Below are 8,756 nucleotides of genomic sequence, written 5' to 3' on the forward strand. Positions count from 1 at the left end.
CTTGTGAGCAACGGCACATTTAAATCTTACAAATATAGTTATTTGGCTTATATCGTGATAGATATCGTTATCGCCTGAAATGAAAAAACCATATCGTGATATGAAAAAATCTCATATCGCCCAGCTCTATTTTATTGTGTTACTTTTATTCATCACTGTTGTTACTTGACAATGAGCAAAGTATATTGAGTTTGCTGCTTTGAATGAGCAGTGTGAACTGCTTTAATGATTGGTGATGCCTACATTGCCATGTAATGAAAACCCATTTGAATTTGATCAGTTGTACAACTTTAGAAATAGGACTTGAATTTGAAACAGACGTTGTTCATGCTTTATACCTTAAACAGAAGTGTTGTTAGTTAAGTGTGAACAATGTTCATTTGAAGTAATTCTGACCTCAGTCAGGTTTTTTGATTTGGAGAAAGGAGTCGAGACTCCACGGAGAACTTTGGATTACAGACTTTGTGGAAATCCGCAGAAGAGGAATAATTTTCCATTGCAATGGATGGCAAGCCGCAGCCCATATGGAACTGAATCTTGAAGTCTGGTTCCCTGAACTGTGGTAGGACAAAACTGTGCAAACCATACATCGATTGTGGACTGAACTCACACCAATAAACTGCCAGATCACCAAACAGCCCTGAACTGGATTCCATTGACACTTTAAAAGACCCGGGTCTGACATTCGTTTCTTTTTTACTTTTTGGGTATCTGTGCGCGCACACACAATTTTGGTTATTATTGTCAAATGCAATACAGTGTACAAATTTCAAAGTTGAACCATTACTTCATCATTTGCGGTTGTGTTTTCATTGTCGTTACCCATCCTCTATGCTCCGTTCCTGAAGTCTTCTGATTTGCCCATTGTTTATATATTTTGTTACATACTGGTTACATTCTTCTAAGAAAGCAAGACTCAGACTTGGCCTCGAGATGGTCTACAAGAAATAAATGCTTGTAGCAAGTTTCAGTAACAAAATGGGGTGACATAATCATTGGCAAATAGGACAAGTATGGTCAAAGTTTTCTCTGAATGCTGCACTGACCACACTGGAAAAGCCTTTGAAACAGTATTACATACTACAACATTTCAGCAACACTTGCTTAAAAAGAAGACTATGTTCAACCTTCATTTTCACCGCACACTGTGATCTGTGAGTTTATGCAGAGGCAGTGGGTTACCTCTATTACTTGTTTGTAAGGTTTTAGTTAAGAACACACAGCATACATGTTTAATGAGTGATACATTCTTTGAATTTTAAAAGCTTCACACTCATGGCATCTGCTCTGAAAAAAGCTAAATGACTGTACCTGGAAGAATCACACCATTTTTAGACACTCATGTCACAGCTGACAAGGATTTTCAGTGTAGAAACAAATTAGGCACACATCGGGAGAAATGGTATCAAAGTATGTTTGAAGCTCAGAAGAGTATGTCTTGTTCTCCTGCCAGATACATAGTCAAAGATGTTTGAGAGACAGGAAGTATACACAAAGCTTCACAGCTGTCTTCCCACTTTAGACATGAATGGAATCTGTACAGCAGAGTGAAGATCACAAAATAGGGACATTTTCACACCTGAGCTACTCTGTAGTAAAACGGCTGTTTGCTAAGAGGAAATTCCATCAATCCATTTTCTTCTGCTTATCTGGGGCCGGGCAGCAGAGGAGCCCAGACCTCCCTCTCTCAAGCAACCACCTCCAGCTTATCCAGGAGAACACAGAGGTGTTCCCAGGCAAACTGAGAGATATACAGTGTGTCTGTCGCGGTGGGACATGCCCAAAACACTTCACCCACGAGGTGTCCAGCAGATGTCTCATTTCCCGAGCCACCTCATCTGGCTCCTTTCAGTGTGGAAGAATAGTGTCTCAAATCTCCTCCATTTGGCTAACCTCCTCACCCCATCTGTAAAGGAGAAGCCAGCCACCCTTGAGAGAAAGCTGATTTCCACCTCTTGCATCTGCAGTCTCATACTTGCATTCACCACCCAAAGCCCATGACTGTGGGTGAGGGACATAGATTGACCCGTAAATCAGAGCTTCGCTTTATGCTCAGCTCTCTCTTTACCATGACAGACTGGTACACTGTCTGCATCACTGCAGCCGCAGCACCAATCCGTCTGAGTTGGCACTCCGGTCTGTTATCTGTTGCTGAGGACCATTGACTCGGATTTGAAGGTGGAGCTTCTCTTTTCCGCCGCTTCACACTCAGCCTCAAACCGCTACCGTACAAGCTGGAGGCTACCACCTGATGAAGCTAACAGAACTACAAAAAGAAATTCCATCCTTAAAAGTAATGAACAAAAACCGAGACAAAGGCCACCCTGGCAAAGTCCAACACCCACTGATAATGAGTCCGACTTAATCCCGTCAACACAGGCCAAGCTCTTGCAACGTTTGTATGAGGACTGGCTCATAGCAAAGGGGCCTGAGAGCCCATACTCCTACAGAATATACTGAGGGATGCAGTTGAATGCCTTCTCCAAGTCCAGACAACACTTACAGGGCAAACTCCCACCCACTCTCAAATATCCTCGAGAGGATAAAGAGCTGGTTCAGTGTTCAACGACTAGGACGAAAATTGCATTATCCTCCTTCATCCAAGGTTCAGCTAACGAAAAGACTTCTTTCCAGCATAGACTTTCCCAGGGAGGCTGTGGATTTGTGATGCCCCTATAGTAGGGACACACCCTCCAGACCCATTTCAGACCACCCTGGCCTCACCATAGTCCTCCCATACCTGGGTTTTTGCATCAGCAATTGCCGAAGTCACATTCCGCTTGGCCTGGTGGTACTCCATACCTTTGGCTGCCACTGAAGTCCTGCAAGCTAACCAAGCCCAATAGGACTCCTTCAAGATGGTGGAAACCTCGTTTCCACCATGTTGTTCGGGGTTTACCACCTTGCAGTCACAGCTCAATGCAGCAGCCTCAGCAACAGAGGTGCTAAACTTTGGGCCATTTGGACTCTGTGTCCCCAGACTCCTTCGGTATGCTGTTGAAGCTCTGCCAGAGGTGGATCTCGTGGACCAGGGGCCTCTGCCAGGCATTGCCAGTGCACCCTCAGTACAAGTTTAGGTGTGTCAGCATTCTTCCTCGCAACCTCATCCAATTCGCCAGCGGGTGGTAATAGACTGACAGCTCAGACTCTCTCTTCACCCGAGTGTCCAGAATATTCAGCTGCAGATCTGATGAAAAGATTACAAAATCAGTCATCGACCTGTGACCTCCTGGTGCCTCGTGCACTAGTGGACTTTGTCACAAACTGTGGTTTGCACAGAAGTCCAGTAACAGAACACCGCACGGTCCAGATCAGGCAGGCCCTTCCTCCGGGTCTCACTGTCATTGCCGACCCCGCTCACATTCTTCACCCCGCATTTCAATGGCTTCCCTCTGGGCGGCGCCTCCGCTGCATTTCCTGCAGGACTGAGGGGAGGAGCGCCACCTTTGTCCCCAAAGCCACTCTGCTTTTTAACTCCAGCTGATAAGAACATTTCCCACACCAGAAACATAAACTACACTCTTTTTATACTGCCGACACTTTACTCACTTTTACTCAGTTATTTATTCACCTATTCAGTCAAATTAATTTTAAAACTATATATTCTGTGTATTTGTTATCTCACTCTTATCGCCTGCTTATGCCCTGTTCTTATCTTCAACGTCATGCTGCTCTGTTGTATCTTAATTGCTCCTTGGGGATAAATAAAGTCATTCTGATTCTAAATGGGATACATTGACACGTCTCCTAGTAGAACAACAGAGTCTCCAGGTGGAGAACCCTTGAGCGCCCCACCTAGGGTTTCCAAGAAGGCTGGGTACCCTGAACTGTCATGCAGATGACAGTCAAGACCTGTTCCCAAAGGCACAAGGAACAAACCACTCGCCCACTTGGAAAAACTCCCAAAGTAAAAGCAGCAAGCTGAGTGGATACAAAATTAAGGGAATATAAAATTAAAGGTGGTGTTGATTTCGCTGAGAGAATTAGTCAGTGGGAAATGGGGCTTAAAAAAGCCTGGTTGACTTGTGGTGACTTGGCTGCCATCTGGGCAACACTGGACAGTTTTTATTTCAGGGAATAACTGGGAAAAGAGCAATGTCTGCAAATTCGCTAGAATAGAAAAAACAGTCAAATATGATGAAAAAAAACCACTTCAAAGATTGAAGTTTGATAAATGACGATATTATTCTGATCATTTATTAAACTTTTGTTGCCATTAGCTCAGTCGTTGATATAAATGGCAGGTTTTATAGCTGCTACATATTTGTTTTGTTTTTCCTTTCTGCATCACGAGTTGCCACTTCACATGAACACATCTGTCTGAATAGCAGTAGAACAGGCAGAGAGAGAGAGAAAGGGAGGGCTGTTTAGCAACACAGGCATCGCTACAGCCTTCACCCAAAACGAAGCTCATGAAAACGGAAGACGTCCTCCTCCTGCTCTCCCTGTCACCTTAACGCCTGATACTGTTCCTCTGGTGAGTCAACGCACTGTAGACGCTATTGCTGTTGTTTTTGGGTTTGGGTGTATTTTGGATTTATTTATTTATTTATTTTTGGCTAGGTGTGGAGTGAGCCCTGTTACACAGACATGATGAAAGCAGCCATGGAGAGTGGCATATGCTGAGACATTCTTCGTGGGCAGCACAGATTCAAATGCAAGGCTTTCTTTCAGATTACAAGCCAAAGAGAAAGAGTTGTTGTATCATAGCTCACAGCTGTTTTGTGCTCTGTCAGCTGGGTGATGTTAATAAGAGCAGCTAATGTTAGTAACTGGACCAGTTGTCACAGTCTTGCTGTGGATGTGTCGGATGTTCATCAGTGTGAAACAAAGCCAGATATTATTTTCATCTTTAGGCACTGCCTTATTTTTTGTTACGGTGAACGTTAGATGTAAAGGATTTAAAATGTAGAATTTATCTTACAGCAAGTGAACCGTCTAAAACTATTGTTGTTTCTAAAAATGAAACATTTATTTATTTCCTATTTGCTCATCTTGGTATATCCATTTCATTGTGTTTGCATTAGAACATTTAAAAAAAGTGTTGTTTTTTTCTATAAGCAATAAAAAAAAAATCTCGTAATCCATCAGATTAAAGGAAAAAATGAAAAGCATCTTAGTAAAGTAGCTGAACATTACTAAATCAAAAACGTTTAGTTTTCCTGAGCATCTAGTTTCTGGAACTCAGCTGGAGGGATGAAGGCCGTTCTTCTAAAACAGCGGGCCACGGGCTGGTACTGGTCCGTGAGTCGTTTGGTACCAGGACGCGAGAGTTGAAATTCATAGTTTTCAGGGTTTTATCATTTTTATCATTAACTCTGTTTCCCTGGATCTTTTCTTGTTTGTTATGAATAAATCTTCTTTAACTGTATTTATCCACGACACCTTAAAGGCCGTGGCACAAAAAAGGCTGGGGACTGCTGATCGAAAAGACATCCTCAAATTCAAATTCAAATTCAAATTTTATTTGTCACGTACACAGTCATACACAGTACGATATGTAGTGAAATGCTTGGACAACTGCTCGTGACCTAAAGAAAACAAAAAAGGAAAAGGCTATGAATAAGATAGGAAATAAATATGAAAAATTAAAAAGGGTAAATTTAACTAGGAAGGAATAAAATATAAATTAAGGTTAAAAATGAAATAACTGTACAACACAAATTAGAATGAAGGGTAAATTTAACTGGGAGAATAAGATAAAATATATAAATTAAAGTTGAAAATAAAATAACTGTACAACAAAATACACAATATAGAACTATATGTCAGACTATATGTCCTGTCATCTGCTGTTGGGTTGACAGTGTTGGAAAGGTTACTTTTAAAATGTATTCCACTACAGATTACATGCCCCAAAATGTATTTTGTAACGTATTCTGTTACATTACTCAATGAGAGTAACGTATTCTGAATACTTTGGATTACCTATTATATTATCGTGCTTTTTACAACTACATGAATGTCCTATTGCTGTGTGATTCATTACTGAAGGTTACTCTCTACACCAACACCAGCTAGATGTTTAAATCTTAATATAAATGAGTAACAGTAGGTGGACATTAGGTAAGGCTGCGCTTTTTGTAGTGATCTCGTATATAAAACAGGTCCGCGGCTCCGAACCGTAGTAAAGGGACCTCTGGCTAATACGTCGGGTTCGTGTCGGGCTCGTAGCTGAAAACTAGCTTTACTTTGTTGTCTGGGTCAACTTTGCTAGCAGAGACAGAGAGAGGCGTTGAAAGGCTGCTCCAACGGGACTTATTGTTGCGGAGGAAAACACAAACACAGCGTACAGTCGAGTCTTAATAGCTTACTTACAGCTGGGCTACAGCACGGACTACACTGCCCATGAGGCTACATTCTTTAGGGTGATGCCTGTAACATTCTGCCTGTTGCCTTCATATTAAATTGAATAATAATTTTTAAAAATATTTCTTCACGTCATTATGGCAGCAAGTAGGGTGACATGGGCCGCGAGATTGAGACCCAGGCATTAGAGCCTCTTACTGTGTGTTTTGTTTGGGTTACCAAAAACAGAGAGGGCATAGCCGAACATATGAAACAGGAAAAGACTGCAGTGTAATCCATTTATTTCAACAAAGTAACTGTATTCTGAATACCACCTTTCGGTAACTGTAACAGAATACAGTTACTCATGTTTTGTATTTTAAACACGTAACGCCGGTACATGTATTCCATTACTCCCAACACTGTTTGTTGATGATGATGGGAGAATAATGGGCTAATGGCTTACCCCATGTTGTTGTATTTCATTGGACCTTTTTGAAAAAGAAAAATTGAAAATTCCACATTTCCAGTGTTGCCGTCTTCCTCTGACTCCTGCACACTAGTGGAACATGGTTGGGACCAATCAAGTCAGCTAGGATGGTTTCCAACAGGATGGCTGTTACAAGTGTCCGTCAGTCCCGTCTCACATTTTGAAGAAGCTCATATAAACTAAGTTAAAGCTGCATAACCATGGCAACGAAGTCAGTCAGAGGAGAATGATGTTGGTGCTCCAATCACAGCAGGTAGCTTTTAGCTAAGCCAATGCTGAAGTTAACAGCATGTTTATGGTTGTGGAATAGTAGATGCTACTGATACTAGCTCATTTTGGAAAGTCTGTACACTCTAAAGTAAATCACTTCACTGTGACAGGACAAAACCCTGTTTGTTTGTTTTTCTATCATAAGAAAGTTTTGATGATGGGAAGTGACTCATAAAATATGTTTTGCCATGTGCAGGAAATTTTTAGATGGCGCCTAACCAACAGTACGTTAACTTTGTTAGCTTATAGCACAGCTGCTACAAAGGTTGGTAGTTTTGTAGTACAAACATGAAATGTGGTGTTTTTTGTTCACTGCGTCTGATCGGTACAGACGAAATAACAGTTGTGCCTTACACCGTGAATCAGCCACGGAAAGTGCTTTTCCCACTCGCTGTTGTACTTGTTGCCTTTCTTGTCAGACGCATCTTCAGTTGGTGCAGGTTGTGTGTTTGTTTCATCCTGATGAGCTCGTTTTCTTCCATTTTCTTTTAAAGAGTTCAAATATTGCTCACCTAACCCTTTTTTTCAGTGTGTAAATACGCTTCCCAGTTCCATTAGATTCTCTGAGCCGATCGCGCATACAGTCTACCAGCGGCAAACACAGAAGAATTGTGGGACATTTTGTAGTGTTTAAGGCCAATTACAATACAATTTGTTACCACAACAAACTCTGCAGCATTGTGACATACCGTGGCTTTACAAAAAAACAAAGTGGCTTGAAAAGTTTGCCCCATATGCAAAGTCATTTATCGCACAGACAGCTTACAGCTGTAAACACCTGTATATCACTGTCAGATGAATCAGATCAGTCAACTCTCTGCTTTAATTGTTGAACAAATGAAGCAAGGCAGCAGATGAACTGGGAAACGGCAGTGGTTGTGTGTACTAACTGGATTTAAATCGGTCTCCAAGTAAAGACTTCAGTCTCCTTAAAAAGCAGAGCATCCAGCAGTGACTGTGACTGCTAGTGTTATAGTCTTAAACCATAATAAAAAAACATAACTGGTGATACCGGATTCTTTCTCGGCCCCATAAATGTTCCATAGCAGCCCAGTAAAGTGAAACCTCTCCAGTGTGGCTGTTTTTGTGTTAACTGGAATATTATTACTGTACTTAAAGATTCTATATGATGCTACAATTTCTGTCCCTGTTTATGTTATTTCTATTTCTATTATCTCCCTCTTGGAGAATAGAGATTGAGGAAATGCTGGAAATTGCCTCATAATCATCTTTCAGTGGCTGTGATGAAATTATCTCGTTTACTCTCTAATAGGAACGGATCCAAATGTAGCGGTTCCCGTTACATTATCGAGATTACTTATCGATTGTCGTTGGGTTCTCACTCGCTCTGTCCTGAGCGTTACCACCATCACTAAGCAGCATAGCAACAACGTTACACTGGTGCAAATGAGTTGCGTGTTGTGCAGTCAGATGTCTGTTTCTCTTTGTGTTGTGACCAGTGTGGGGTCATTACTCGAAAAAAGAAATGTATTACACTTTCCACAGAACACTTCCTTTAAAAGTAATACAGTACATTACTCTTACTCAAAAGTAATAAAAGAGAAAATCATACATTATTCTACTCATAACATTACTTTCATCTTCCTCTGTAGAATCACCTGAAATACACTCTCATTATTACCATTTAACAGTATAAACCTACCAACACAGACCCCTGTCCTAATGAGGGCACACACACACACACACA

General features: G+C 41.4%; 1 protein-coding gene across 11 annotated transcripts in view; it reads left to right on the top strand.

Annotated features, from left to right (window-relative positions):
• LOC102308831 (pleckstrin homology domain-containing family A member 5) overlaps window positions 1–8,756 on the top strand; it is a 176,463-nt gene that overhangs the window by 63,132 nt on the left and 104,575 nt on the right. Inside the window, exon 1 of one of the 11 annotated variants that reach the window (XM_042225501.1) lies at window positions 130–4,477. The exons of the other annotated variants lie outside the window; for them this stretch is intronic. The gene's annotated coding sequence lies outside the window, so the exon portion shown is untranslated. Of the gene's footprint in view, window positions 1–129; window positions 4,478–8,756 lie in introns of those variants that run through there. 11 annotated transcript variants of the gene reach the window in all.

This window comes from Haplochromis burtoni, unplaced genomic scaffold (assembly GCF_018398535.1).
Source record: "Haplochromis burtoni strain Fernald_Lab_line unplaced genomic scaffold, NCSU_Asbu1 Contig_173, whole genome shotgun sequence".
Classification (NCBI taxonomy): domain Eukaryota; kingdom Metazoa; phylum Chordata; class Actinopteri; order Cichliformes; family Cichlidae; genus Haplochromis; species Haplochromis burtoni.